The sequence below is a fragment of the Amphibalanus amphitrite genome, unplaced genomic scaffold, assembly GCF_019059575.1.
Source record: "Amphibalanus amphitrite isolate SeventyFive unplaced genomic scaffold, NRLGWU_Aamphi_draft 000003F_arrow, whole genome shotgun sequence".
Classification (NCBI taxonomy): Eukaryota; Metazoa; Arthropoda; class Thecostraca; order Balanomorpha; family Balanidae; genus Amphibalanus; species Amphibalanus amphitrite.
In genome coordinates, this window is record NW_024881500.1 from 1,401,107 (window position 1) to 1,429,090 (window position 27,984).

The 27,984-nt window shown below is 47.5% G+C and overlaps 1 protein-coding gene and 1 long non-coding RNA gene across 2 annotated transcripts in view; one reads left to right on the top strand and one right to left on the bottom strand.

Moving 5' to 3' along the window:
* LOC122365728 (bicaudal D-related protein homolog) overlaps nucleotides 1-27,984 on the bottom strand; it is a 53,003-nt gene that overhangs the window by 21,963 nt on the left and 3,056 nt on the right. The window lies entirely within an intron of this gene.
* Nucleotides 20,501-23,376, top strand: LOC122365785. Its single transcript, XR_006253795.1, has 3 exons — nucleotides 20,501-20,616; nucleotides 21,600-21,673; nucleotides 22,560-23,376. It is a non-coding gene; the product is annotated as an uncharacterized LOC122365785 (long non-coding RNA).

The following is a 27,984-nucleotide window of genomic DNA, read 5'->3' on the forward strand; positions in this document are numbered from 1 at the left end:
AGGGCACCTATGTTGGGAGGTAAAACATAACCCCCCTTTTTGGACGCCTGGATCCGCCTATTATAGCAAAAACGTGTCAAAAGAGGATGCACAATAACTGTATATGTTATCACATGATACCTTTTATTCACTGTTCGTAAAACTGGTGCAGCATCGTGATCTTCGCCCAAATGACTCGCTTCACGAATAGGACCCCCCAATTCCCAGTGCTCTGGAGCCGCCCCTGGTAAAGTTATGAACTTGAAATTTTCAGGGAATGTGCCCAATTTAGTTTTAGGAAAAGTCAGAAAATTTCAGCATCGTAGCTTCAGCGGTTTCGGAGATATTCCCGAAAAACCTGAGGGGTGGATAAAAACAACCCCCCCCCTGCCACTAATAGGGTTAAATACCTCCCTTGAATTCTTCTAATATACCCTAGTGTACAGTCTCTGCCGCTACTGTCAGATACCGTACCTGTGCCGCTCGGCGCCTCCGGCGGTGACCGGTCGGCGGGCCGGGACTGGCCGGCCGGGCGGGCGAGGAGGACGGGCAGTCGCTCCCTGGACGTGTTGCTGACCACTAACCCGCGCCCCGCTGGGCTATTCAGCCATACGCGCCCTGCTGGGGATAAAACCTTAACCCTCGTTTTGGATGTGTTACGATATATAAAGGGAAATCGGACGAGGGAGCTGAGAGTAATGAGACAGTTTCTGAGCAAGTTCTACGACGAATATACCTAGGGCATTATTATTTTCCCTTCTGGGTTTATGTGGGGTCTAATGCAAGAATACATTGAGATCAGTGATGGAAATCACAGAATAATACGGGAGTGTTACGTGGTATAATGCGAGTATAGTTTGCAAAATATTCCCCTTATACGCTTAGAAGGAATACTAGAGGTTTCGATGTAAGGGTATTTTGGTAGGAAGGAGTGTACAGTGGGTATCGCAGGGAATAGAACAGGAATCATATTCCTTTCCTCTACGGTACTTACTAGGGTATATTAGAAGAATTCAAGGGAGCTATTTAAAGAACAAGGGTATAGTTTGGGTATATTCGGAGAAATGATCAGGGTGTTGTTTTAGACCAATTCCCCTAATATGCTTAAAAGGAATCAAAACAGCTCTCAGTGTGCGGGAGTTCTGGTCCAGCAAACCCACACTCGGGCGTGAATTTGATAGAGATGATCTGATCTGAGACGTGATGTAAGTGACTCCTGTTATTATAGCCTGCTGAGATGATTAAACTACAAGGTTTTCGAGGCAGAACCAGCCGCCTTACCCCAGCATGCACTTTTCTCGAAATAGGTCTTCGAAATTTATGTATGTACAATAAAATTGGTTGGTAACTTATTTCAACACGGTTGGCATTGCATGATAGGCATTGCACGCAGCAGACGACGGCTATCTTTCTCATAATTGAACTGTATGTTTTGGGAGATCATCGAAACCACTTAGTGCATACTGCATAATGCATATGCTCACATCGTACCGTATCCGCAAGTTCTGGGACCCATCAACATTCCACTAAGGACATGCTCGTCTCGAAGATCATCTCCCACACCGGCTTCCTGTGTGTTCCTAACAGGATAACAGGTATGGATGGTGTCGTGATGGGCGATAGCGACACTGTGATGACGTGATAACCGTCCTAGCAATGTGTCGTGACACCAGGATCGGCACCGGGCTCCGGCGGTGAGTTAATTATACATATGTGACACGGTAGCCTGCGGTCTAATACTGCGTCACGATCGTCTTATGTAATTGCAATGGCGGCACGTGGACGGGACGGACACCTAAGCCATGCAGCATGTAACAATGACAGGCTGCATACACAGCTTCACATTGCCATACACATTATACATTCAAAGCCGAATTGTTCCTGAAACCGTAGCAGCTTTATCAATAACTCAGTCTCAGTCTGAATTCACAATACACGCGCGCACTATTCGCCAGTCTCCATAGCCTCGCAGCTCTTCTCCCGTCGCCACGGAAGACGACTTTGCCGCGTCCATTCTGCAGCTGTGCTAAAACTGCGCTCTCCACTCCGTCAGGCCATCAGTCACGGCAGCCGCCACTCCTACCACCACCCCGTGGTCAGGGTTACTCTGCTGAACATCTGGCTCCCTTCTGGAGCCGCCAACAATGAGTGAAACCTCACCGGCGAGAGTGACAATAGTCTTTTGAGCCGGCGGCGCAGAGACGCTTTGTTGGATATCTGATTGAGATCGAGAGCAGATCAAAACGAGCGAGCCATTCTTTCCGAGGATGATTTGAAGTAAATTGCACCTTTTTTGATAGCGCGTGCACACAACAAACAAGCAGCAAGTAGCACATCACCCAGAATGGCTAGTTTCTACCAGCACGGACCACGCCGCTCGAACCGTGTCCACTTTGAGCCACGAGTGCCTTACTCATGCTACGCCACCGTACCGTATCTGTGTAATGTGCATATATGTAACAGGCACTATTCTGGCCCAGCTTGTCCAATGTTCACCGTAACAACCGCCCATTAGCACCAAAAATGGAGCCAGCGATCATTAATTAGCACACGGAGCTGACGGGGCGTCTCGGCCGGCTGCCCCTGCCCACAGCTCGCGCGGGCGCAGCTCGAGCCGCCGCGGCTGGCGTCAGCGCGGCCACTTTCACTGGGTCGGCAACGGTGTGACGGGTGACGTGACGTGATGGGAGCTTCCGTCACGGGTCACCGGTCACGCCTGGGTGGCGTGGGGCGAAACCGACCGCGGCTCGGCGCCCGGGCCCGCGCCCGCCGGTTTTGGGGAGCAGGGCCGCGGTAAGTTATGACATTCGCTGGAATGCTGGTGAATGCATGGTCACTGCCTGTAATAGGTTACTCAGCTGAAGTGCGGTGGTGGTCAGATTCCTGTCGGGAACCTAGCGTGAGGTTCCGGTGGTTTTTAATTGGTTAATTTAATGACGTCAGTCTTCGTCTCGGTTCACGCAACAACTCCAATCCCAAACATTCCAGCCAATCCCAAACTGTCTGTTCAGCACCCTCACCCATCCGGCCAAGCCCAAGAGGTCACAGGTCGAGTAACGCGTCCGACCCTCTCGCGGCCAGAGTAGTCTCCCTGAATATATATATATATATATATATATATATATATATATATATATATATATATATATATATATATATATATATATATATATATATATATATATATATATATATATATATATATTCTTTTAGACAAAGACCATTAAACGTAATAGCACTTTCACATTTCGAAAGCTTTGTTTGTGTTTTTATGATCTTATTGACTATTTTCTTGCTGTTTTCGTCAATACGATGTATCAGATCGGCAAAGTTCATGTAAAAATATTCGTTAAAGTTCGACGCGTTTCGAATGTATTATACATTCATTTTCAAGTACACTGTGAGACACTCGTTCAAATAATGCGTACATGGACACGTTTGAAAAACAATATACAGGTCACGAGTAAAATCATAAATAACACTTTCAGTTTCAGCGCGCTATACTACAACAGTAAATATGATCAGTGATCACGTCACACATAGCGCTAGTCGGGTTGGGTAGCTTGTGTTGGTGTTGTTCTGCGTGTTTGTGGGTGTGATGTGTGCTGCATTGTACCCCAGAGAGCCAGTTTTTCTAGGCGTGCGTTTTTCTGTTCATTGATGCTTGGTGTGTGGTCTCTGATGTGTATGGCCTCTGTGATCTCTACGCGTCTGGGGTCACGGTTGGAGTGGATGATCGACGTGTTTTCTACCAGGTGTTCTCTTGTCAGTCTAATGTTGTGTTTCTCCAGCATGTGTGTCTTGATTGCTCCCTCCTGTTTGTGCATGGTCAGACGACGAGACAAAGTGGTGCATGTGTATCCAACGTAGCTGATGTTCTGAAGCCTGCAATCTTCAGAGGGACAGTCAAATTGGTACACTACGTTGGTACGCATGAGCCGCTTAGTCTCAATCGGGTTGTTTTTCATGACCAGATGTTTCGTCTTTGTGCTCTGATAGTAAATGTGGAGCATGAGTTTGTCAGACTTGTCCTTGCATTCTACGTTTTTCGTAATGATGTGTTTAAGTATCCGCTCGTCTTTCTCATATTCTGTGTTCATGAAGTTGCGGTAATATAGGTGGTGTGATGTGCCCTGCAACTCCTGCATGTTTGTGTCGTTGTATTTTGTGTCAAGTTGTCGTTGGATTTCTGAGTCTATGTCTCCATTGCTGTAACCATTGTTAACTAGGAGCTGTTTGAGGCGCATAAACTCTTCGTGCATGCTCTTGTTGGTGGAGCAAGTACGGATTGCCCTTTTGACAAATGCTCGGATCACACTGGTCTCGGATCACACTGCCAAATTTTGCATCAATTCTGCCGATGAGTTTTTAGATATCCTTCGTGCGAAACAGCCAGAGGCAGGTGGGATTCTTGCATCCATCGACGTCGAATCTTTGTTCACGAATGTTCCAATCAACGAAACGATCGATATTATCTTAGATGAAGTGTATGAGAAACGTAGCAATGGCCTTCCTGCTCTAAACTTGTCTAGAAATATCCTTGAAAGACTCCTCAAAGCATGTACTAAAGATGCACCATTCAGGGGACCAGATGGACAACTGTATGTCCAAAAGGAAGGCGTGGCCATGGGGTCACCCTTGGGACCCCTCTTTGCCAACTTTTACATGGCGCACGTCGAAAATCATGTCCTCAGCGACCCCGACATCGCCCCGAGCACTTACGTGCGATATGTAGACGACTGTTTTGTGGATGTAAACGACCGTGAGCATTTGCTGAAACTTGTGAACGAATTCGAATCGAACTCCGTACTGACCTTCACTTACGAATTAAGTCGCGACGATGTTTTGCCCTTCCTTGACGTGCTAGTAGAAAGAGGTGCAAACCAGTATCACACAAGTGTGTACCGCAAACCCACCAACACAGGCCAAACACTTAACGCTAACAGCGAATGCCCGAGTAGGTACAAGACCAGTGTGATCCGAGCATTTGTCAAAAGGGCAATCCGTACTTGCTCCACCAACAAGAGCATGCACGAAGAATTTATGCGCCTCAAACAGCTCCTAGTTAACAATGGTTACAGCAATGGAGACATAGACTCAGAAATCCAACGACAACTTGACACAAAATACAACGACACAAACATGCAGGAGTTGCAGGGCACATCACACCACCTATATTACCGCAACTTCATGAACACAGAATATGAGAAAGACGAGCGGATACTTAAACACATCATTACGAAAAACGTAGAATGCAAGGACAAGTCTGACAAACTCATGCTCCACATTTACTATCAGAGCACAAAGACGAAACATCTGGTCATGAAAAACAACCCGATTGAGACTAAGCGGCTCATGCGTACCAACGTAGTGTACCAATTTGACTGTCCCTCTGAAGATTGCAGGCTTCAGAACATCAGCTACGTTGGATACACATGCACCACTTTGTCTCGTCGTCTGACCATGCACAAACAGGAGGGAGCAATCAAGACACACATGCTGGAGAAACACAACATTAGACTGACAAGAGAACACCTGGTAGAAAACACGTCGATCATCCACTCCAACCGTGACCCCAGACGCGTAGAGATCACAGAGGCCATACACATCAGAGACCACACACCAAGCATCAATGAACAGAAAAACGCACGCCTAGAAAAACTGGCTCTCTGGGGTACAATGCAGCACACATCACACCCACAAACACGCAGAACAACACCAACACAAGCTACCCAACCCGACTAGCGCTATGTGTGACGTGATCATATTTACTGTTGTAGTATAGCGCGCTGAAACTGAAAGTGTTATTTATGATTTTACTCGTGACCTGTATATTGTTTTTCAAACGTGTCCATGTACGCATTATTTGAACGAGTGTCTCACAGTGTACTTGAAAATGAATGTATAATACATTCGAAACGCGTCGAACTTTAACGAATATTTTTACATGAACTTTGCCGATCTGATACATCGTATTGACGAAAACAGCAAGAAAATAGTCAATAAGATCATAAAAACACAAACAAAGCTTTCGAAATGTGAAAGTGCTATTACGTTTAATGGTCTTTGTCTAAAAGAAGATTTATTGCCGAAGTTTACAAACATATATATATATATATATATATATATATATATATATATATATATATATATATATATATATATATATATATATATATATATATATATATATATATATATATATATATATATATATATATATATATATATATATATATATATATATATATATATATATATATATATATATATATATATATATATATATATATATATATATATATATATATATATATATATATATATATATATATATATATATATATATATATATATATATATATCAGCCCGTTTTTATAGTCCCGCCCGTCTTGAACCACACCTCGTCAGGTAAGATGACGCTCCCAGAGGCGAAGGCTGCTCGAACTGTTCTTATGACGTGAATCTGCATTTTGCATCCAGAGGGACATACGTGACGTCACTTGGAGACAGCCGGTGAGAAGGTTATCAGTATGTGACGTCATATTCACACCATCAGCTCATTAATGACGTCACTGGGAAGGTCACTGCGATCGGTCGGCTCCGCGGCACATGAGTCACTGCACAGTGCACGGGCCCAACCCATACAGTCCGTGCTACTGACGGCGAAGGCAGGAGAGGCCGGGGTCACCCGGTTGTGCAACGGTGCAGGTCTGCCGCGACCCGCCCTGGTCTGGCAGCACCCCGTGCCGAGCCTGAGTCTAGACCAGTGCAGAGAGAGTTCGACCTGCCGACGAGACCCACCCCCCAGGGCAGAGGGTGGGGCGGGGCGGGGCGGAGGGGGGAGTGACAGCGGCCCCCGGCCAGGATGAAAGGTTAGAGGGGGTCACGGACAGACCGCTGCAGGTCCCCTGCTGAAGAGAACAGTTGAAACGCGCTTCTCACAAGTGCGGGGAACGTGAAGCTACAGGTGTAATTACCCATGTATGTGGGCTCCTCATGTTCCATTGTTTGGGGTGAATTGAGCCGGGTTTTGACGTCCAAGTAACGGACGCCAGTGGAGAGTGAGATATGAGAGAGGGCAGCTTTCTTCTCGTGATGGACAGGGAGCAGCGTCCTTCAACTCCTGCTCGGTCGAAACGTCGTGCTGCGCGTGTCGCGTTCGGTACACGCAGCGCTGAAGGCCATTCCGACCGAGACAAAGGCGTTTTAGGATTTACGTCTTCGCCGCACCTTTCTGGAGACCTTGTGACGCAGTCAGCGAGCTATGTTAAAAAGCATCCCTTATTAAAATGTTTGAGACTTTGTGCCATCGTTAATGTTTAAAAAAGCAGGTTCGATGCGGCCGATAGATAGTCAATGAGGCATGCTAAGGTTGATATGCCTAGCAAATTAAATGCGGCAGTCGTGCTGGTCTCGTGTGTCAAGAACAGCGTCAAAATGAGACCAATTATTGGCTAAATGGATTATCAGAAAATAGTCCTGAAAATAGTTTTACTGATAGCTATACGTAACGATTGACTTAAACAGCTGGACCATATTTCTAGGTATGTAAATGCATTGCGAGGCTTCGGTTGGAAGGATTACGGTCAACGATCGATCACTCTTTCATCGAAGATCTGTGTCCATCCAAATACCAGATGCTCGTGGTAATTCGTCAGACATCTGTGGTATGAAATGAATTAAGTCAGTGACAGCGTGTACAGTGCAATGAGTGCAAATGTCGCAGAAGATCATGTCGATTTCCAAGACTGGAACTCCCCCTGCCCCCACTCAGGAAACATTACGAAATCGTGTCATCGCGAGACCTTCTACATGCACTTCTTCAGCTTGGTCCTCAGCTGTGCGATGACGCAAACACACGAGTTCAACTCGGATGAGCACGGAAAGGTCATGGCAGAACAATCCCCGGAAGCTCAAAGAAAGCGGGGAAGCTGTTTGTCGAGTCGCTAATTTTCGAGTCCCGTCACCGTTTAAATGTAATTGGTCTTCACAATTACAGGTGACCTCGCGTCTCTGAGGTCGTCTTCGGAGCACTTAGCTTGATAACAGCTGCGTCACCACAGCTGTTCTTTACAAACAGGAACGCTTTTTATTTGGCCTCACTGTGTTTCGTATAAAGCAAGCCGTTTGTTGCTCCCAATGGTTAAGTTGAGGATTAACGGTATATGTTTTTGCTTGATAAAATAGCATTTGTTCTTTCGGCCGCTGCCGTTGATTACTGAACGCAAGACAACGTTAAGTCAACGTCATCAGGGTGCCTCTAAAGTGCATTCTTATTTTTCTCTATGACTCTTATTGTCAACGAGAAAGCACAATCACTGAAAGCAAAATCACGGTTCTTTTTTCTCTAGATTGGTCGATATAAATCACAATTCACCGCGGAAGCTTCCCCACGGCCAGGACGTTATCAACTCATTCATTCATAGCTCGCCTCCGTCGCCCGGCCAAAAATCGCCGGTTAATTGCCGTGCATTAGGCGTCTTTGTCTGTGAATTTTTCACCGCACCCCTCAACGGTTCGTCATCACAGGCCCATGACCCTGGACGGAGGGCGGGCCGAGGATCGCTGGTCTCTGCACAGCAGATGGTCAGACAACACAGCAACACCTGTTGGCGTCTCGAGATGGATGGTGATTGAGCCTGAAGGCTGCGTCTCAACATCCGTTCACCCCACGCAGAGTCTCCTCTGACGGTGAGTGAACTCCCACGCCAGACCGGTAGCCAAGGACAGGCCGGTCCGCGCCCAGCAGGACGTGAACCGTGACACGCAGCCTTGACTAGCAGGAACGCTGTCACAAAATCGACGTGGTGCAAGAATTAAGTGCTCCAAGTCCGCCCGAAATTGGGTGCTGCAATAAGCCGGGGTAATGGCGCGAGTGAATTATCGACATCGATACATTCGGGAACATCTGAATGTGCGTCGTGTCGCGTCGATAATTCATTGCTAGAAGTGCTAGCCTTGTGATCGATATCAAGAATTGATCACTGATAAATACACGTTCGACGTAATCTACAAGGTAAACACTGGATAGGTAACATGATCAAGGTTGGATGGCAATTAATGCGGTAGGGCAGCCGATTCGATCTATTCGTTCTAAGAATTCATTGTTCAATTCATTGCTCATTGTTAGATCAGTTGAAGTCGTAGCACTGAAGTTACACATGCAAGTATGCTGGGCTATGGTGAGTGTTTTCCTTTACAATGCACTCCTCTCAACTCCCGATGCTTGCCATGACCTGACCCATCCATCACTTTGCATCTCCTCTGTCGGTCCCGCCCCCACCTCGCCCTGATTCGGTGTGAGCGGGCCCGGGTCGACCTGACCTCATTTGACCGCCGCCTGGCCGAGCACTCAGTTCCGTCACCATCGACCGAGCCGGCCGCGGCCAGCGACCATGACAACACCGCTCGACGCGTCACCAGTGGGTGCCGCGCTGAGCCCGGCGGGGCCCGCCGCGCTGAGCCGGGGCAGCTGAGTCGCCGCTCGGCGCGGCTACAGGTGTATATGATCTGGCGGATAGACCGGGCCAACAAATAATCCTGGATGAACTGTACCGCATCAAATGAAAAGGTTATCACAGCCTAAACCAAACTATAGGTATTACATATTCGACAGAGATGTTATTTGCATGGCGAGCTGTTGAAATTAAACTTTCGTCTGACTCTTGAGCATCCAATGTTTTTCTTTTATAATTTAACAAACTTATTATTGCTTTAACTTATTATTAAACTTATTATTACTTATAGTCTTATTGGAGGACTTGCCTCAAGCGAGCTTAAAGCTCAAGCTCAAGCAATAGCCTTTGAATGACATCAAAGCACATGGCATGTCGCCAAAATCATGATTGTTCTACGTTTAAAGTTTTAAACCACGTTGAAGGAGCCGCACATCACCCACCATTGGACAGTCTGCTGGACCTGAGACCCTATCTGGACCCTCATTAAACCCTCACGGCTACTCAGAGCTCCATGGAGCCGGAGACGGAGCGGGGGCCGGCCGGTCGAGGGACGAGCCGGCGGGCCGACGAGCCGGGCGCACCTCCCGGAACCCGTACAGTGAGTGGGTGGTGACTGGCGCCGCTAGCTGGCCGGGCCGAGAGGCCGGCTCGCCACTGAGGCACACCCTCTCGGGCCTCTGCACAGCACCTCCGTCCAGAGGACGCCCAGCACACCTGGAGCCCCGCCACACGGGTCCTGGGTGTCTTTGTGCTGCGGTCAGAGTGTCAATACCGTGGGAAACCTGCCGCCGAGGCTCTGACGTGATTCGGCCCGGCAGGATAGGCGGTCTGGTATGCGCGCTGAGCCTTTGTGCAACACCCGTCCTAAATCGGCGTGCAACCGCGGCCGCAACATACGCGACGCGGTGCAACCCACTCCGGTTGTTTTAAATCCATGACGCAGTAGAGCTGCAAACAGCGAGCGCAAACGGAATCCATCGGATGTTTTGTCTTGACGCAGGCATTCAGTGTTTTTTTTTTTTTTTGCTATTGCACTTGTGCCTGCCTCATTGCATGATGTCTGCGTATGCGATATGTTCATTGTGCTGAAGGTCCTTGCAAGAAAAAGCTTGCATCGGAATGACCGCATCGAACAAGCAATCATTAATGCATGCGTCGTGCGTTTTTCCAGCGGGCGACCGCGCAAGACAATTGAGATGTGTAAACCCCTGGGACGCAGAAGCACGTGCAACTGTAGGTGATAAAGATCGGATATTTCCGCCTATGTTGCAAATGCGTGAGCTCAATTACAATGGAGGTATTCACGGAGAGAATCGTGAGTTACATAACTGCAATCAACGGTTTTAGTCACGAACTAGCATTCAAGCCGATTTCTTTTACGCAAGATACAGGGCTAGGTTCAAAGTGTGTGTCCGCACAGAGGGTCGCCGTTATAGATCCTTTGTTGCAAGCCAGGGCATTCGGGTGCTGTGCTGAAACCTGAAATTAAAAAGACCACTACAGGTTCAATTGGGGGCTGAAGGGAACCGAGGAACGCAAAAAAAATGAAGGTCATGTCATCGCTCTTGCCAAGCAACTAACTTCATAAACGAGATTTCAAATAGGTAGATATGATTTCTTTTCGCGGTATTTAATTTTAAGAAAGCATCCGCAGCGCTTAATCTTTGCAAGCTGTGCAACTATCTATGTAGATTCGGAGCCGGGTGAGACAAACAGACATGCAGCATAACTGCAGTAACGATGGCAACAGTGACGTATCACCCCTGCGCTCCATAAGCGGGCCGCGTGTGGGCGAACCCCGGCCTCGGTGGCCAGTGTTTGCTGCTTGGTCACCAGGGTGACGACGACAGTGCCCGACCTGACGTATCGGTCGACGTAACGTCGCAGGAGGTCGATCGCCGGGCCTTGACACTCGCTACACGTGTAAGTGCGTTGACCCGATACAGACACTCGACATGCGCAATGCAATGACGTTCTTTTAACCTTTCGAGACTGTTAGACCTTGAAGGCAAACAGCAGCCTTTCCGTATTAAAGGTGTCTGTGGATAAATAGGAGTAATCGTCGTTCGTATTGAAATCCATCAGGACTCGAGCAGACACCTATCTTATTTTCGAAGGCCAATTCTCAATTCTAGGACGAGATGGAGTCTTCAAGCACGCACCGGAAGCCGTTCGGACGACATCAGCGCGTGCGCAGCGCTCCATCTACGGCAGGTTTAATTAGCGCAGGTCACGCTACCGCTCCCCGTGTCACGTCGCACGCTCGACCTCACCACGCGGTCAATACGAACCAAAACACGGCGAGTGAGACCCGTCAGAGGTGCCGTCGTGGACGCGTCGTGTGCCCAGGTGTGTGGCGCTCGTTCTTATATGACGTTTTTACGTTTTCCATGCCGGTGCGTTTGTGGTGCAGAATGAGCGGCTGGATAGAGCTTTTTATGAACATGAATCACGCCAGGAAAATTATCGAACCGCGCACCATGACGGCTCAAAATGCGTTAACGCGGAAGACGGCACCTGGCGTCGTCAAGGTGTGTTCCATTTCGACAAACAACTCGATAAATTGCGCCGGTGTATGCCGTTTAATCACGCCTGACGTCTACACTACGACTGAAACACGCACGCTTCCTGCACAAACAACCTCATGAGCATCCCAGATCATCCGAACACCTTGATACGGATCACAATGGCAATGACGTGAGAAGAAAAACCATAGGCCACAAAGAGCGGTATCGTACTGGATCGAGCCATATTCCCAGTCGCGTGAAAGCATGGAATCCCAACAGATGATCTCTTTTGTTTGCGTGCACACCGAAATCGGTGATAAAGTGTCTATTGTGTTGTCTGCACCGCTTTGTAGTCGACTATAAGCCACAGAAGCCTGTCTGAGAAACACAATGCTGCTCACTGGACCGAACCGAACCGAGCCAAGCAGAGCCGGGTTGGACGTGATTGAAGACTTGGGACAAAGTGGCAGACTCGGTGGGACGAAGTGGTAGATTTTAGGGGACGAGGTGACAGACTCGGTGAGCTTCTATAAACGTGGTGAGCTCGCTGGTGTCGCGCGGCCGGCTTGGCCGACCAAGCGGCGCTGTCGCTGTCACCATCTGGCCACGCTCACACGCTTCACCGGCGGCGCGTGCCCATACGAAGGTCGCCAGGTCCTTATAGTTGGACACTTGGACAGGTGTGGCATATCGAAACGGCTTCGCGGAGCCATTCCCGTGCTTTGTCTCCCAATGATGGCTGGGTTTTCACGCTGCCGAAGGACCGCAGCTGCAAATGATGTAGTCCTCAGCCCACTGCGCTAACTATGGTCATTACGGTTTTTATTCTGCATCATGATTAATTATTTTCAACGCACTGGAGCGGTGCATTACGTTTCTCCACAAAGGGTAGCGAATTTAACTTTGCATCAGTCTGCGTTGCTCATGCAATACGCCACGGAGTGGCCGTGTGGGAGGTACCAGTGCAATATGAACTGTTCAGCAGTTTTTGACTTCTCAGTGCACGGCTGACATGACTAATCTAGGTTGTTCCCCGCCAGCAGCTTATAAAGAGAATTTCCTGCAAGCCTATAGCGCACCAGGACACCAGCAAATGGCGTCTAATGTGCGTTTGGTCGTGTGAACACAGAACAACATTGACGAAAGATAGGATCGTGATTCGTGATAGCCTATGTAGGTCTTAGAGGAAAGAGAGGCAACATATTTCAATATACGGGGAACAGAGCTGCATGGGATTCATATAGATCGAGCGAATGCTATTGTTTGGTCCCGGCGAATTATGCGGTGAGAGGGACTCCGAGCTTCACCACGTCAGTGAAATTTGCGTTTTCTTTTAGGTAGGTAGGTACCTACTAGACGGCTGAATTATTTTTATTATCATGGCTGTAGCCTGTAGGTGTAGTCGGGAAAATCGAAAAGAAAATCCTGGTGCTTGAGAAACGATGACGCTCGTTTCTCGAGCGTCATCGTTTCTCAGCCTATGACGCTCGAGAAACAGTCCTTTCGCAGCATTTTCCTCTTGTAGTAAACGCATGTAGTAACATGTCGATCGTCATCATCAAAGCACCTCTCCATGCAGCTTAGTCTTTGTTCAGTAGCCATTCGTCATGCAACATGTTTTGTATTTCAGTAATAAAACGAGGGTACCACGAACCGGAGTTCACTGTGAGGTAAACTTCAATAGAAATCCATCACATTTTGTGGAAACGGAAACGTCGTTTGTGTACCATATGTCATTTCCTCCATAACTGATCTTCAGACAAAGTTGCATTAGAACCTACCTAGAAATTGTCTCATAAAAAATGTCACGTAAGACCATTGCTTCGTCGTTATGTGAACGTCCAGTCGCACCTTCTTTAACCTGGGTCACCACTCACCCGTTGTGTTGTCAGTTTAGCTGTTAGATCCTGATAATGGTTCGAATGATATCTCGAAATATCTAGGATGTTTGATCCTGCTGGACGCTTATCACGGCTGGGGATAAACATCCAGCAAAAAGCAAAGGGAAATGATTTTCAGTCCCTTCTTCTGAAAATGATTTTCATTGAAATGATTTTCAGTCCCTTCCCTTCCCTTCTTCTATCTCGTCTCGTATTCGCTACCAACTAGATTGCCTACATTCCAGACTGCAATAATATATATTACTGACCGGGCCGACGAAATTATTTGGAAACGAGGTTTGCAAAATTGACGTAGGCCCGAGTGCGAAGCACGAGGGCCGGAGTCAAATTTTGCAAACCGAGTTTCCAAATAATTTCGTACGGCTGAGGTCAGTAAGATTTTTCCTACATGCCGCATACCTTCTAAAACCCTGTTCACAAGGGACAGTTTGGGACTGTTAGCACCTCTTGGCCATTTCTAGTATCTACCACATAGCCATTTTCAGTCGGAACTAGGTGTGTCCGAAAATTAATTATTGGACCATATAATATGAATTTTTAAACAAGCATTCAATACAAAAGATCCTTAGAAGCTCATTCCGGTATATTTTTATTTCAACATAAGTAAATTTTTCCCTATGAAACTATATACCATATTAACAACTACTTTCTCTACTAGTTATATACCAACTGGCCCGGCGGCGCTCCTGCGGCTCCAGCGGTAGAGCTGCAGAAATTCAGAGACGCAGTGCGAGTGATCGTCTGACCACCAATCATAACGAAATACGTTTCGATTGATGCTTATAATGCAAAAACATGAAAGAGTTTTTAAACTTCATGTAATACGGCGAGTACGATTATGTAAATATGGCGAGTTATCGAGAAGGGATTTTAGAGGGGACAGATTTCCAAATAAGCGTAGTGCGCACCACTGCGAGAGCCACACGAGAACCACAAGTCACAACTACCAACGTCGGTTGATATCCATGACTGATGTATGAGATTTTATTAGGCTTAATGCTTAATGATCGTGTTGTTTCTGGTTCGGAAACAGCGTCGTGCCCTGCGTCGTGCCGGGTTGCGGCCAAAAGTGCGCACTACGAATCGCAAAGTACGTAGGTATGGCTAATATTATTGCCGATATATGGCAAAGACGGTATTAACAAATAATTTGCCGGAAGCCGGAGCGGCAGATCAACGGATTAGAGCTAATAAGCACGGGTTGCGCTCCACTAACGGTTCGGTCATTGGGACTGCGGCGGGCGGTGGTGAATGGCGCCGCCATTGCTGCACGAGAACGACACAGCATTCTGTCGGAGAACGAGGTGGACGAAGACGAGCGGCAGATGATTGTCGAGGGGGACCCCGGGGACGAGGGGCCTGTCGCGGCGGTCACCAGCATCGAACAGTCCACGCTGACATCCGCGCGCCAAGACGGCCGAGGGCCGTCGCCGCCACCGCTAGAGGGGCACCATGGGGCTTTTCGGGGCGGGCAGTGCGCAGGGGCAGGGCAGGCAGGGACGCAGTGGAAGGTGCACTGGGAAGGGGAGAGCAAAAGCAAAATTCCTAGGCCAAACTGAATTAGGCAATCAGTTACGGCTGCCATAATGTCCAGCAAACTGACCAAGGCAACAGGACAGCTATCATGCCGCGACCCCTAAAGCTCTGTAACTCATCACAGTAGTCAGTACTCACTCACGGTACCCATTCATCGGCAGCTACAAACGTGTGCAGATCGGTGCGAACGAAACTTCTGGGTGAAAACTAATCAGATTTGACTTTATATTTGACCAATATCGCATATCACTGTACACTAATACGCAAAAAAACTCCGTCAGCTCCGACGCAACGGCCCTCTCACCCGCAGAGCACGAACAGCAGACACTCAAACGGCCCATTGACGTACCGCGACATTCCGACAGGTGGGTTATCTACACTCAAAGTCGCGCATTCAACCAGTCAGGAAACCACAGAAACATCTAAGCGGTGCACCGTCACACACGGCTGTAACACGTGTGTGTAATGATCACGCGTAATGATCGTCTGCATACAGCAGCTCGGCACGAGCACTTACGCCGAAGAAGAGGTTAAATGACTCATACAGCTGTGCTTATATGCCACGTGACACGGGACTACTACCTGCGCCTTTCGGTCGCCCAAAGTTCATCTGTCACCGGTGGAACAACGATAGTCGCTTCTAGTGGTGCCAATTTCATGAAATTTCAATTCCAATTCCGATCCAATTCCAAGAAATTGCCAAGTAAATTTCCAATTTTGTCCAAAGCGGGGGCTATTCCAATTTTTAACGATTTTTGCATTTTTTGCGTAAATTTTTAAAGTGTTTAAAAGCGTTTTAAAGGCCTCCGTTTTAAAATTTTAAATTTTAAAGGCCTTGTGTTCCGATTAATTTCCAAAAAATGTTAAGAATTCCGTCCAAATTCCAAATTGGAATTGGACAAAAATTGGAATTCCAAGAAAAGAAATTCCGATTGGCACCAATAGTCGCTTCCCCTTCAACGACCAGGACCGTTGCCTCTCGTTATCATCCATCCCGTGCAGCAGTGACGGCTGATTCGTCGCCGATTGGCAGGCAGCCTGCCATTTCTTCGTGATTCTACCACTCGGCAGCTACAGCGTCCGCCGCCTGCTGGATCATTTAACTGAAATCAGAAATGCAAAAGATTTATTAGATAAATCATTGAGTGGAAAATGGGAGAAATATATGGGAATGTGACAAGTGAGCGAGCTATGTGACAAATGCCAGAAATCTGGGGCTATAATTGCTATGAACAATCACGGGTGGAGAATTGTGCTGGACTGGGGGTGCTCGAGCTCTCCCAATTCCACGCCGGCTTGGCTTTGGAGCCGCGGCCGGGCGGCGCGGGTCAAGGTCACCGCTAGGCGGCGGCGGATTTGCTGCGCCCGAGTACCCCCAGCTGGTCACAATTCTCCACCTATGTGAACAATTATGGCTGTTATTTCACTCCAAAAGTTTCATGCCCTGGAATTATATCCACTTGGATAGTAAATCCCTCTCTGAAATTTGTTGTGCAATGAAACGAGATTATGTAAAGATATAAAAATATTTTCAACAATTGATAAAATGAAGCCATAAGAACTTATTTTCAATTTCATTTCAGATGAGATCCTAATGACTATGATTCATGCACATGTCTGATTGCCAAACCTGATGAATTAGCTTTGTCATGTCATGGATGGCTGGGTGCATTTTGTCAATAACACTTAGGTTTGATGTTATCAATAGAATAGTTACATATAAGTCATGTATGGTTGTCAGTCACAAATAACAGGCAAAGGTTCATGAAGATAATAATTTAAGCTAAAAAATGTTGTGCATAGCCCATTTTATGTCATGAACCCCTCATGCCACAAATGACAAGTCAAGCTTTCAAAGCTTACTAAAGTGATAGCAATATTTGACCTGACATGACATGAATATGATCTGGGAAAAACTGAGGGAAAGTACAGTGACAAAATACTATGAGAAATACTCTGGCATAATAATGCATAATACATTGTATTAGAGCTTCACAGATTTGACCATCTGAGTTCCCTAAGTGCAGCATAACCAATTGATTTTTTTTTAAAACAAATAATTACTCTTAGGTATTTAATACATACAATTTTAATGAAGACAAAAATATATTTGTTTCTATATGAGATATATGTATGATAACTGCGCTCCTAGTCTTCACTTTCTGCCCTGACGCCCCCTGGTAGAGAGCAACAGTGCTCGTCGGCAAGCTATTTGTCAGAAATTATGCCAATGCATTTGCCTGGCTTTAATAAAAATCATTACAGGAGCTGGGAAAACAGTGAAATACTTAATACCTAGGTAGCATATTCATGACATTTCATGTAAGTAATCCTAAATATTGGTATCGGCACATAGCAACACTAAGAAGTTGAAATGGTTTTGAGTAGGACTTTTCAAGCCTGTCTAATCGTTTAACGAGCACAAATCAATACAGCAAAAATTGAGCAGCAGGTGTAACAGAAAGTCAGAAGTAAAAATTGGGAGGTGAATTCTTTTGCTTATATGGCTGGTCAGTATCTAAGGTATCGTGACTTCACATGTGCTTTTGACTAAAGCTTTAAACGATGAGACCGAGACGGGTTAAAACTTTAAAACATCCTTCTTTGGTTATCATTAATTGTATTTTTTTAAATAAATTTAGTCTGAATGGTTGAATGGGTGGATTTGAGTAATCAGAGCCCGCACCAAACATAGCTTGTTGTGCTGACCCTGACCCCACCACCCGATCGCGCAATTCCAATTGTATGACAGAATTTTGTCCGAACGTATGTTAATGAATGTAAGAAAAATCATCTGTACGTGCCATATTTAATTAAATTTTCACTTAACAGCAACTTGAGTAGACTTTACCTGGGTTTAACAAATGTTAATACTTGTGTATCCCCGTGCCATCAAAGCGCGGCAAATGCGCATGCACTCAATCGATGAAATATCAACAAATATGAGACAAACCATCAAAAAGTGTGGCTGTAATAATTTTCGCCATGCTGACTTACCTGAAACACCTCATCTTAATTGAAATAGGCGTATCTGCAATCTTTTCTCACTAAATTCGCAAACGTCGACGAGTGGAAAACTCGAAATCAACTGCGGAGCGCGGAGCCTGCGGGGCGACGACTACGGTAAATGAGAAAAACGATAGGATGTTGCCAAGTGCGCATGCGCAGACGCCTCTGCCGAGGAACCGACGGCCACCGATTAGCACAAGACTGCTTATTAGCACCGCTAAGCCATCTCCGAGGGAGATGGCCAGAGGCTGCCATATGTGGGCTGCCATAGGCCATCGAGATGGCCAACAGAGGCGAGCCCAGGAATATACCCGTTAACACAGTGCTGAACTGGCACCGACTGTGGAAGGCCTGAGACCGCCATTGCCCAGGCCATCTAGATGGCTTAGCTGGCGGCCGACAACCGCCCGTGTGAACAGCTATTAAAGGAAAAGTGCCACCTTCTTGAAATATGAAGATATCGTTGGTTTTTATTTTGACATTATTATTTTCCATTTTCTTTTCAAAACCGGTGCCAGAAGTGCATAATTCGCTAAAAAGTATTTCAAACTATTTAACATATTGGTACTATGTTTATACTCTCTACCGCAGCTACTGTCCCAGCCAATAATTAACTTGGGCTGAGGCTGGGCTGGGGGGATTTCACTTGGGCTAAGCCCGAGTTGGCCCAACATTTGTTTCTTTAGAGTGTGATTTGGGTTGGGCTGAGCCCAAGCTAAATACGCGACTCGGGCAGAGTTTGGGCAGGCCCATGGAGAATCCGAAACTTGGGCCCAAGTCGGACAACATCTGGGCATGCCACAACCCAATCCGGACTGTAACTCGGGCTGAATTCGGGCATGCCCAAGTAGGATCCCTTACACGGGCTGAGCCCGGATATTGCATGGGCACGTGGAACGCGGGCGGGTGCTGCCACCTGCCGTGCGGGTCGCAGCCAGAGGATGTGACGGCGGCCGCCAGAGGATGTGCGTGTCGCCTCTAAATATATGAACCTAAATTAAGTTGAATAACTTTAATAAGAAGGGCGGTAAAGCCACAATTTCAATGGTGAATGTGGGAGAATAGCTAAACAATCCAACACAGTCATTTGTATTCACTCTTTTCAGTCAGTATCAAGCCCCAGCGATCGCACCGCCGTAAAACTCAGTAAAACTCGCAAGCGGAACACCGTACAGGATATTCCATTATAAGCAGCCGCCGGCTATACCATATTAATTCCCCGTAACACATGGTAGCAATGTAGAGCAGGTAGGCCGCACGAATGTGAACGATTAAAGAGACAGTTTGGTAGTTACGATTTAACGATTACGTAGGACTAGGTAGTATATGATAGTTACGTAGGATGAACGACCAAGTAACTAAAAATATGATAATCTAAGTAATGAACAAAATTGAATGGTTGAGCTACAATGACATTTCAAATCACTTTTTACCATTAATTATTATATTTCATTGCTTCTTCCGTCGTATGTTGCTTCGAACGTCACAAGATAACAAGTTTGTCGCGGTATTCGATCAACACGGAACGAACACCAATCGATCCCAAATTTTCTCTGATCATTTTATGGCCTAAGTGACTAGGAAGGAGGTATGATCACACGAACACTGCATCCGCCCATGGCAGGTGGAAATAATGGATCGGGACCCAACCGGCTTTGGCCTGGGCTTGCCCGAGTTATAAACCGGACTAGCCCACATGGGGCCACAGGTTAGCGCACTAGTGCAGCCGATGGCATAACTCGGGCTTTGCCCATGCGAGGTCCCCGTAACCCAGAAATGACCTGGGCTTGCCCACCCGGGGTCCGACCGGCAGCGCTGCTGCGTACGCGGGCAAGCCCACGTGGGGCCACAGGTTAGCGCAATAGTTAAACCAATGGGAGGACGTGGGCTCAGCCCAACTTGAATCCCATAACCCGGACTTGGCTCGGGCAAGTCGTAGTGGGGCCCGACTGGGCAAAACTCGGAATTGCGTTGGGCTAGGTGTGTCAAAAACCAAGTAAGATCCCAGTCTGGACCGGGGCTAGCCCAAGTATCGTACTCGGGCTGGTCCGGCTTCAGCCCAATTGGGCCCCAATCAGAATTGTTCGCTGGGGTATGATGTCATAGTAATGACGTCACACTCAAGCCAATCAGCCTTGAGGAGGATAGACTCGTCGGACTGTAGCGGTTGTAAACAACTTGTCGCCCCGTGTGTCTGCCCGTGGCGCTAGTTATCTGTCGGAGGTAAGGGTGAAAGGTGCATATAATGGCCATGGAACGCTATTTTAGGATTATTGGTGAATAGCAAGAATATAGTTTTGGTGGTTTGAAATTGTTTGTCCTCAGTGATTGGCTTGATTCTCATTTTGCGGCATAAGCGGCTGTTTGGTTACATTGCATTTTTTATGATTGTGTAATTATTATGATTATGTTCCTCCAAAGTAGGCATCACATATCAATCTCAAAGGCAGATCATCTTCTTTTCATGCCTATAATTTTCTTCAAGAATATTAATAAAAAATATTCCATTTACCCCTGCCTATCATATATCCCATGGAGCTGCCGGTGGAAGTAGGCATGCAATGTGACCTAGCATTGGCGATGTGGTTAATTAGCTTTAAAGTACTATTGAATGCTAAAGGTCATCATTTAGAATGGTTTTCAAAACATTCCACTAGGAAATATTCATTGAAACCTGAAAATTACTTACAAAATGTAAATGTATAGCCACGTCTCAAGAGCATTCAGCCGTCTTCTCAGTAAATATATAATGAAACATAATCTTACCTCACCTAGCCTTACCTACAACCTACAACGTACGTCATTGGTAAAGCTGGCATCACTGTCAGCGTATATTAGTTTGGTAGGTTGTGGGTAGGTAGGTTGTAGGTCAGTAGGTAAGGTTAGGTTAGGTTAGATTGTTTTTAAGATTCCTTTTATCTACACATTTACCGGTTAGCGCTGACGGTGACACCAGCTTTACCGATACCCAACCTACCACCTACAACCTACAACCTAAAACCTACATTCAATGGTGGCGGGTGGTGATAATTGTTATACCTATATGATAATGCTGGAGATAAATACCATACAGATTAGCTGGTATCCATGACACTTTCTTAAGAAAAAGGTCTTCTATTAAATCATGTCGATATTATAGGAATCAAATGATTTTTGATGTAGTAGTCACATTCCCTACTCTGACCATCATGTCTGATTATTTCCAGTTACCACTGACAATGCCCAAAACAAGAACAACAAAGGCGCAAAGGTGGCTGTTTGGTAGTGCGCAAAGCTGCTGGTAAGTGGCATCAAAGGATAGGATGTGCTTTGTTATTTCCAGGCACGTAGCCAGGATTTTGCTCAGGGGGGGGGGGGGGCACAGGTTGTGGCCTAGTGTTGTACCCCCTCCAAAAAAGGAAAATTTCTGGGATTAGGCCCACTATTTTTGGGGGGGGTGTCACAGCTGGTTTTATTTAAAAAAAATCGCCATCACCGAGGGGGGAAGGGGCACGACTACGAGGGCATGGCTCCCGTGCCCCTCCCCCCTCCTTGGTTACGTCCTTGGTTATTTCTGAGAGTTTGGATATCACAAAGCTTTAGATATAAATTAGAATGTAATAAGAAGCTTTCAGCATTGCACCTTTCCAGACACTGATAATTCATTTGCCTTTATTGTTTCAAAAGTCAATTTTCAACACAAAAAAAGTTGAAATTATTAACTCAAATAATTGCAAATATATACTTTGGTAATTTGCCTTTCGCATCACTATCAACAAAATAATCAAGGGTGACTAAATATGAAATGTTCCTACATGATCTTCATCGTGAACAATTGTCAAGGTATGATGTTTGCGTGTTGAAATGTTATAAAAAACTTTAATCTTATGTCATAAAAACACAACTTGTAAAATTGTGTCTTTCCATATTATTCTGCAAGTAAGCCTTGGAAGGAAGAGACACTATTCCGTCCTACAGAAGCCATTTAGAAATGTGTGACATGTTCAGCACTTTGAGTCAGTCGGTGCCCGGACCTCAGTCGGCTGTATGACCGTCTCCTCGTCCTCTTTTGTCGGCTCCGCCCCGTGCTGTTCTATAAGGGTGTCTGACCCGCTGCCGCTATCCCCACTGTGAGGTCTGACCCGCCGCGCGCTGTCACCAATGTCGGCCCTCTGTGTGCGCGGCAGGTGGTGGTGGACGTCTCTGCCCTGACGCGCGGCGTGCGTCTGCTCAGTGTGGAGGTGCCGCTGACAGCGGTGCCGGCCGGACCGGCTGCCTCTCCGGCGGCCGACATTGAGCGCGGCACGTGTCCGCCGCCGTTCGGGCCGCTGCAGCTGCTCCAGTCGGCGGCGCAGCTGTCCGTCTCCGTGTCGCTGGCCGTGCCGCTGGACCTGCTGCCGCGGCCGCCGCCGGCGCGCTGCGCCTACGGCCGCCTGCTGGCCGTCGTCTCGCAGCGCGGCCTGCAGCGCAGCGGCGTGCTGCAGCTCATCCAGCAGCTCAACGAGCCGCCCAGCCCGGCGGCGGCCGAGGGCGCCGCGCCGCGCCGGCCCGGCGACGTCAGCACGCCGGGCATCAGCGGCTTCTGCCTGGCCGACCGTCAGCTGCACCTGCTGTTCGCCGAGGGGCGCGCCGACGCCGAGCTGGAACAGACGGCGGCCGCGCCGCGACGCTCGACTCTGCCACCACTCGGGCCGCGTTCTGCGTGCTCGAGGACCGCCCGCTACGCGCCCAGCTGCTCGACACCCGCCTCTACACGTTACAGAAACAGGAGCCGGCGCGCGCCGTCCGCGCCATCAGAGAGTGCTTCCGCACGCAGTGGCTGTCGGAAAATGAACCTGCTTCCCAACGAGGCCGGCCTGCAACAACTGCTGGCCGGCTGTTGGCCGAAAAAAAAAACGCCTTCAACCGGATGTCAGTTGTCAAATCAACGCGTATTAATGCATTCACTAGGATGGGCTTACGTAAAGCTGTAGAATTGCAAATATATAATGGCACTGTTTTTGATCCGTTCGGTATGCATTGGTATCATATCATCTCTCATTCACAGACGATCAGCTGCGAAGACCCAGATCCGTAGTAGAGGGCTCATCGAGTCTGGGTCCAGCTCCCCGTACTTCCTCCACTTTGGAAACACCGCAGCGCAGACCACAGTTATACATAATATTTAGTTTTCATTCACTTCATAACCGAAGGTTGTTTGATAGGTGATATGCTGCTTGAGTTGCACCCCGGTATATCAATACGAAGCTTCCGTCCCTGCCACATACCAGTGAAGGAGGCGGCGGCGGCCGGGGCCGGGCTGCCCTGCCCACCGACACAGTCTGTGAAATGTCCCAACAACCTTTAAAATTCAACAGGCTTCATAAATGTTTTTTTGCACCATATTTTCTCGCGTATATGAAAGCTCTAAAATGTACAATATTCCTTTCAGCCGCAAGCGATATAAAACCTCTACAAAACGTCATGTCTCTGTGTGCAAGAAAGACACATATATTGTGTATAATCGAGCGTACATGATCTGCAGCGCTGCGGAGGGCTGCTCGGTTGCCGCTTTTTACCAGTCGGCTCTAAGTCGGACATATGGGTAAACAAAATGGAATAGTAATATTAAACAATGCTACCTGCTGATGCTACTGGGCCTCTCATTGGTGAAGAACTGGCAGCCAGCCAGCGTGTTTTTGTGAGAACTGTTTTAACAGCAGCAACCGAACGGCTCTCGGGCCAGCGACCAGTGAGCGTAGACAGCACAGCGCTCCGTTAGGCATCGGCGGGCAAGCACGCATTAGCACCGGCCGCCCGAACATATTTGTCGGTATCGAAAGTATCGTGAACCAAATGACTGCTAGCGAAAAAAAGGACTGCCTCTCGTATCCATGAAAACATGTGTTCTACAAAAGTACATAATTGCTTAGTTGTCGCCAGTCACTCATTGCACCATGGCGTCAGTGTGGGGCCGCGCCCCGAATCATCTCAATCGCCAGGCAAAGCATCTCAATCGACAGGCACATGGTAGTCCAGCTACGAATCCGAGCCGCGGCATCCCGTCTATGTATCTACATTACACCACAATCGAACACTGTCGGGCCACCTGAGACAGCAGTCTCCAATGTAACATCAAAACACGCCACTCGTCTAATATAAGAAAAATGAGCATTGAGTACCTACCGAATATCGACTACAGAAGATTACAATGGGGTGCAGATCTAGCAAGAGTGTCGCGGTTCGTCTCGGCACGGCTTACAGGCCGCCGAGCCCGCGCAGGTGACCGCCAGCTCCACCTGTTCCACCTCCGGCGCGGAAGCTCGATCACAAGACTGGCCTCAGTCGGCGCTCTGTGCTCGGCACAGGGCGACCGGGTCAGGAGCGGGCCGCTGCCGCCAGGGCCGCGGCCACCAGCCACGCGGCAGCGCCCGCGCACCGGCCGCCACCACCCGCTCAGCCCAGATGCGCGCCACGGCGTCATTGGGGCTTCCCTGAGCAGGATCGAACCAGAGCTGCATGCACGGCTCCGTACCCGACGTGAACTTCCACGAGTGATCCCACACCTGAAAAAGGCGCACGGTTTGCGTCACAGCTCGGCTCACTTTCACAGTCCACGCACCGGCAGCAATTAAGGGCTACTTAGATAGTGTGCTAATAGAGCGCAATCACTTAGCTTAATCCATAGAGTCAACCATGAATTGTTAATTACGAGCGAGCGAGCGAAGCGAAGTCTTTTCAATATCACGGAAAAAGCTCAGTATGAGCGGCCCGACCCGGCCCGGCCTGTAACGCTTTTGAGAGGCTTATATCTCAGCAACCGCTGGACCGATTGGCCTGCGGTCTTTTTTTTTGTTGGCTAGCCCTATTCCCTCTACCCCGTAATTGACTACTCTTGATACATTACAGGGACCGTCGTGGCACGTGCCACGTGAAAAGTCAAGGGTGTTATTTGTCAAAAGTTGCAAAAGAAGTGATTTTGAGAGGCTCATCTCAGCAGCCGCTTGGGCGGTCTTGCGGTAAATTTTGTAGGGTAGCTGCACCCCTTCAACCAAAGGTCGGATGCTCTTGATCTATGTGAGTGACCCCCACTGCACGTGCAAAATGCAAAAAGAAGAGGTGCTGAATTTGTTCCCATTTCAATAACTCTGTAATTACTGGGGCGATTTAGCTGAAACTTGGCATACAGGTAGGCAGTAGGCACCCACCAGGCAATGCATTCCCATATGTTGCGGTTAGGGTGCTACTGCTTAGTGTATTATGTGTAAAATAAAGGACGCTTGAATCTTACCTGAGTGATGTCCATTTCTTGATCACTTTCATCTGTGGGTGACCGAGCAGCGACAGCAACCCAAGGCGTATACGGAATCTGTAAAAAATCAGCACACCGTTACCACATGTTTTAATAAAACTTACCTATAGGGAGGTAGCATAAAATACAGATCAAAACAATAACATACAAACATACAGATATTCGGTTAGGTTGAAATGGCTAAAAAATATAAAAAATAACGGCAAGGTACTAGGGCTGTAAAGCTGTAAGGGCTCGGTACTAGTAATAATTTTTGGCTAAAAATATCACAAATAAAGACTCTGCACTAAAGCTGTAATGTCTGGTACTAGGAATAACTTTAGAGTGAAGTGTTACAAAAACAATATTCAAAGTCTTTTGATAACTTTTTTTTAAACAATATAGCAGGCATTTTCATCACTTTTAAAAAATAACTTACATTCTGATCCGGCACAGCACTGTTCTTTAGACGCAAACGTTTTTGACTGTGCTTATCATGGTGCGCACTTCTTGTTAAGTTAAAGTGGTCATGTGGTCTTGGCTCATTGGTCATGCCACACACCCTCATCCACTTTTCTCTGTACTTCTTTTTTTAGCGGGAACCTAAAAGTAAAAAAGGGTCAACACATGCTTAGTCCATGCAACACATACTCTGTGTATTAAGCTGAATAGCTCCACTGAGCCCAGTTTCACCAAGTGCGCTAAACTTAATTTTGGGGTAGTTTTTGTAGTTAAGTAGTGGGGTAGTTTGGTAGTTTACCCCAAATTGAGTTTACCGCACTTGGTGAAACTGGGCTCTGGTGAGTTTCCTTTTCTTGTCAGCACATAAGTGAAAGAAAACTGTGTAGACAAGAGATGAACCAAACCCCCATGGAAAGGTAGGTGTTACCACAACCAGGAAATGGGATTTGAAGGGCTGGATAAATGTGTCTGAGTTCTGCCTTTCAGCCAGACTGGAAAACATCCATACACTACGCCGGATGCCCGTGAGCCCCTCATGCGCCAAAATTTGAAGCAAGCAATTTTGAGCTGAAATTCCAGTGCATGATTTCCACTGAAAGTTGGGTGCCTGTTTGCACCAAAATTAAGCCACTTTTACATAAAGCACATGTGCATATCTACCGACCAGTATAACGCCTTTCGGGGCGACTAACGGAGCGAGCGAGAGGGTGAGCCTTGCACGTGCGAAATTGCGCGGGGGTACCTCCAACTGAGTTGTGCACGGCACCCTACTAACCGGTCTCTAGCGATGTGCCAAATTTGAGCACAATCGGCCCAGCCGTTCTCGAGATCTGGAAGCGGCACCCTGCACGTGCGCACGTGCAAAATGGGTCCCAACTGACTTTTGCACGGCTCCCTACTAACCGGTCCCTAACCATGTACCAAATTTGAGCGCCATCGGTCCAGCCGTTCTCGAGATCTGGAATCGACCCCTGCACGTGCGCACGTGCAGCAGCACCCCAACTCTGGCACATGGATATGCATTGCCTAGTGGGTGCCTACCTACATGCCAACTTTCAGCGCAATCGGCCAAGTAGTTACCGAGATATTGCAACAATTACAAAAGTGACACCTCTTCGTTTTGCACGTGGCACGTGCATAAGGGGTCACCCGCATGCATCGGGAATAGTCCAATACTTGGTAGAAGGAATGAAGCTACCCTACAAAAATTACCGCATGTAAATCGGTCAAGTGGTTGCTGAGATATAAGCCTCGCAAAAGCGTGACCACGGCCGGCCGGCCGGCCGCTCATACTCAGAAATTTCCGTTAATCTAAGGAAAGACTACGCTCGCTTCGCTCGCTCCGTAACCAAGGCTATATCAACCAGACAGATCGTTCCGGGGCCTCGGAGTCAGACGCTCTTCCCTTTCTGAGCGTCTGAATTAGTTAATGTTCCCATGAAAACCCAATACCACAATTTGTGTGGTACACTGTAGAATCTTAAGGTGAAGCAAGGCCCAGGCCGGAAGTTCCGACTCTCTTCAGACCTGCCAGCGCCCGCAGGGCAAGTCTGCTGCTAGATTGACCACAGCGTGTCAAAAAATTCGGTGACAGCCATTTGCATTAACATTATGCGCCATGCGGTCACCCTGCGCCTAAAAATTCAGCTGCCACCATGCGCTGAATTTGACGCATGCAAAATTATGCTGGATGTGCGATGAAATTTTCGGGGCAACGCCACAATCACGCCACTTCGCATGACATATTCGGCATAACTTGTGTTTTTTTATCCAGTCTGGCATTTCAGTTGTGAAAGCCTGAACAGTTCCAAAGGGTTTGCTAATCCAGGGGAGAGTTCTGTGAAAACAAAAGTAATAGAAGAGTCATTGCAATAAATAAG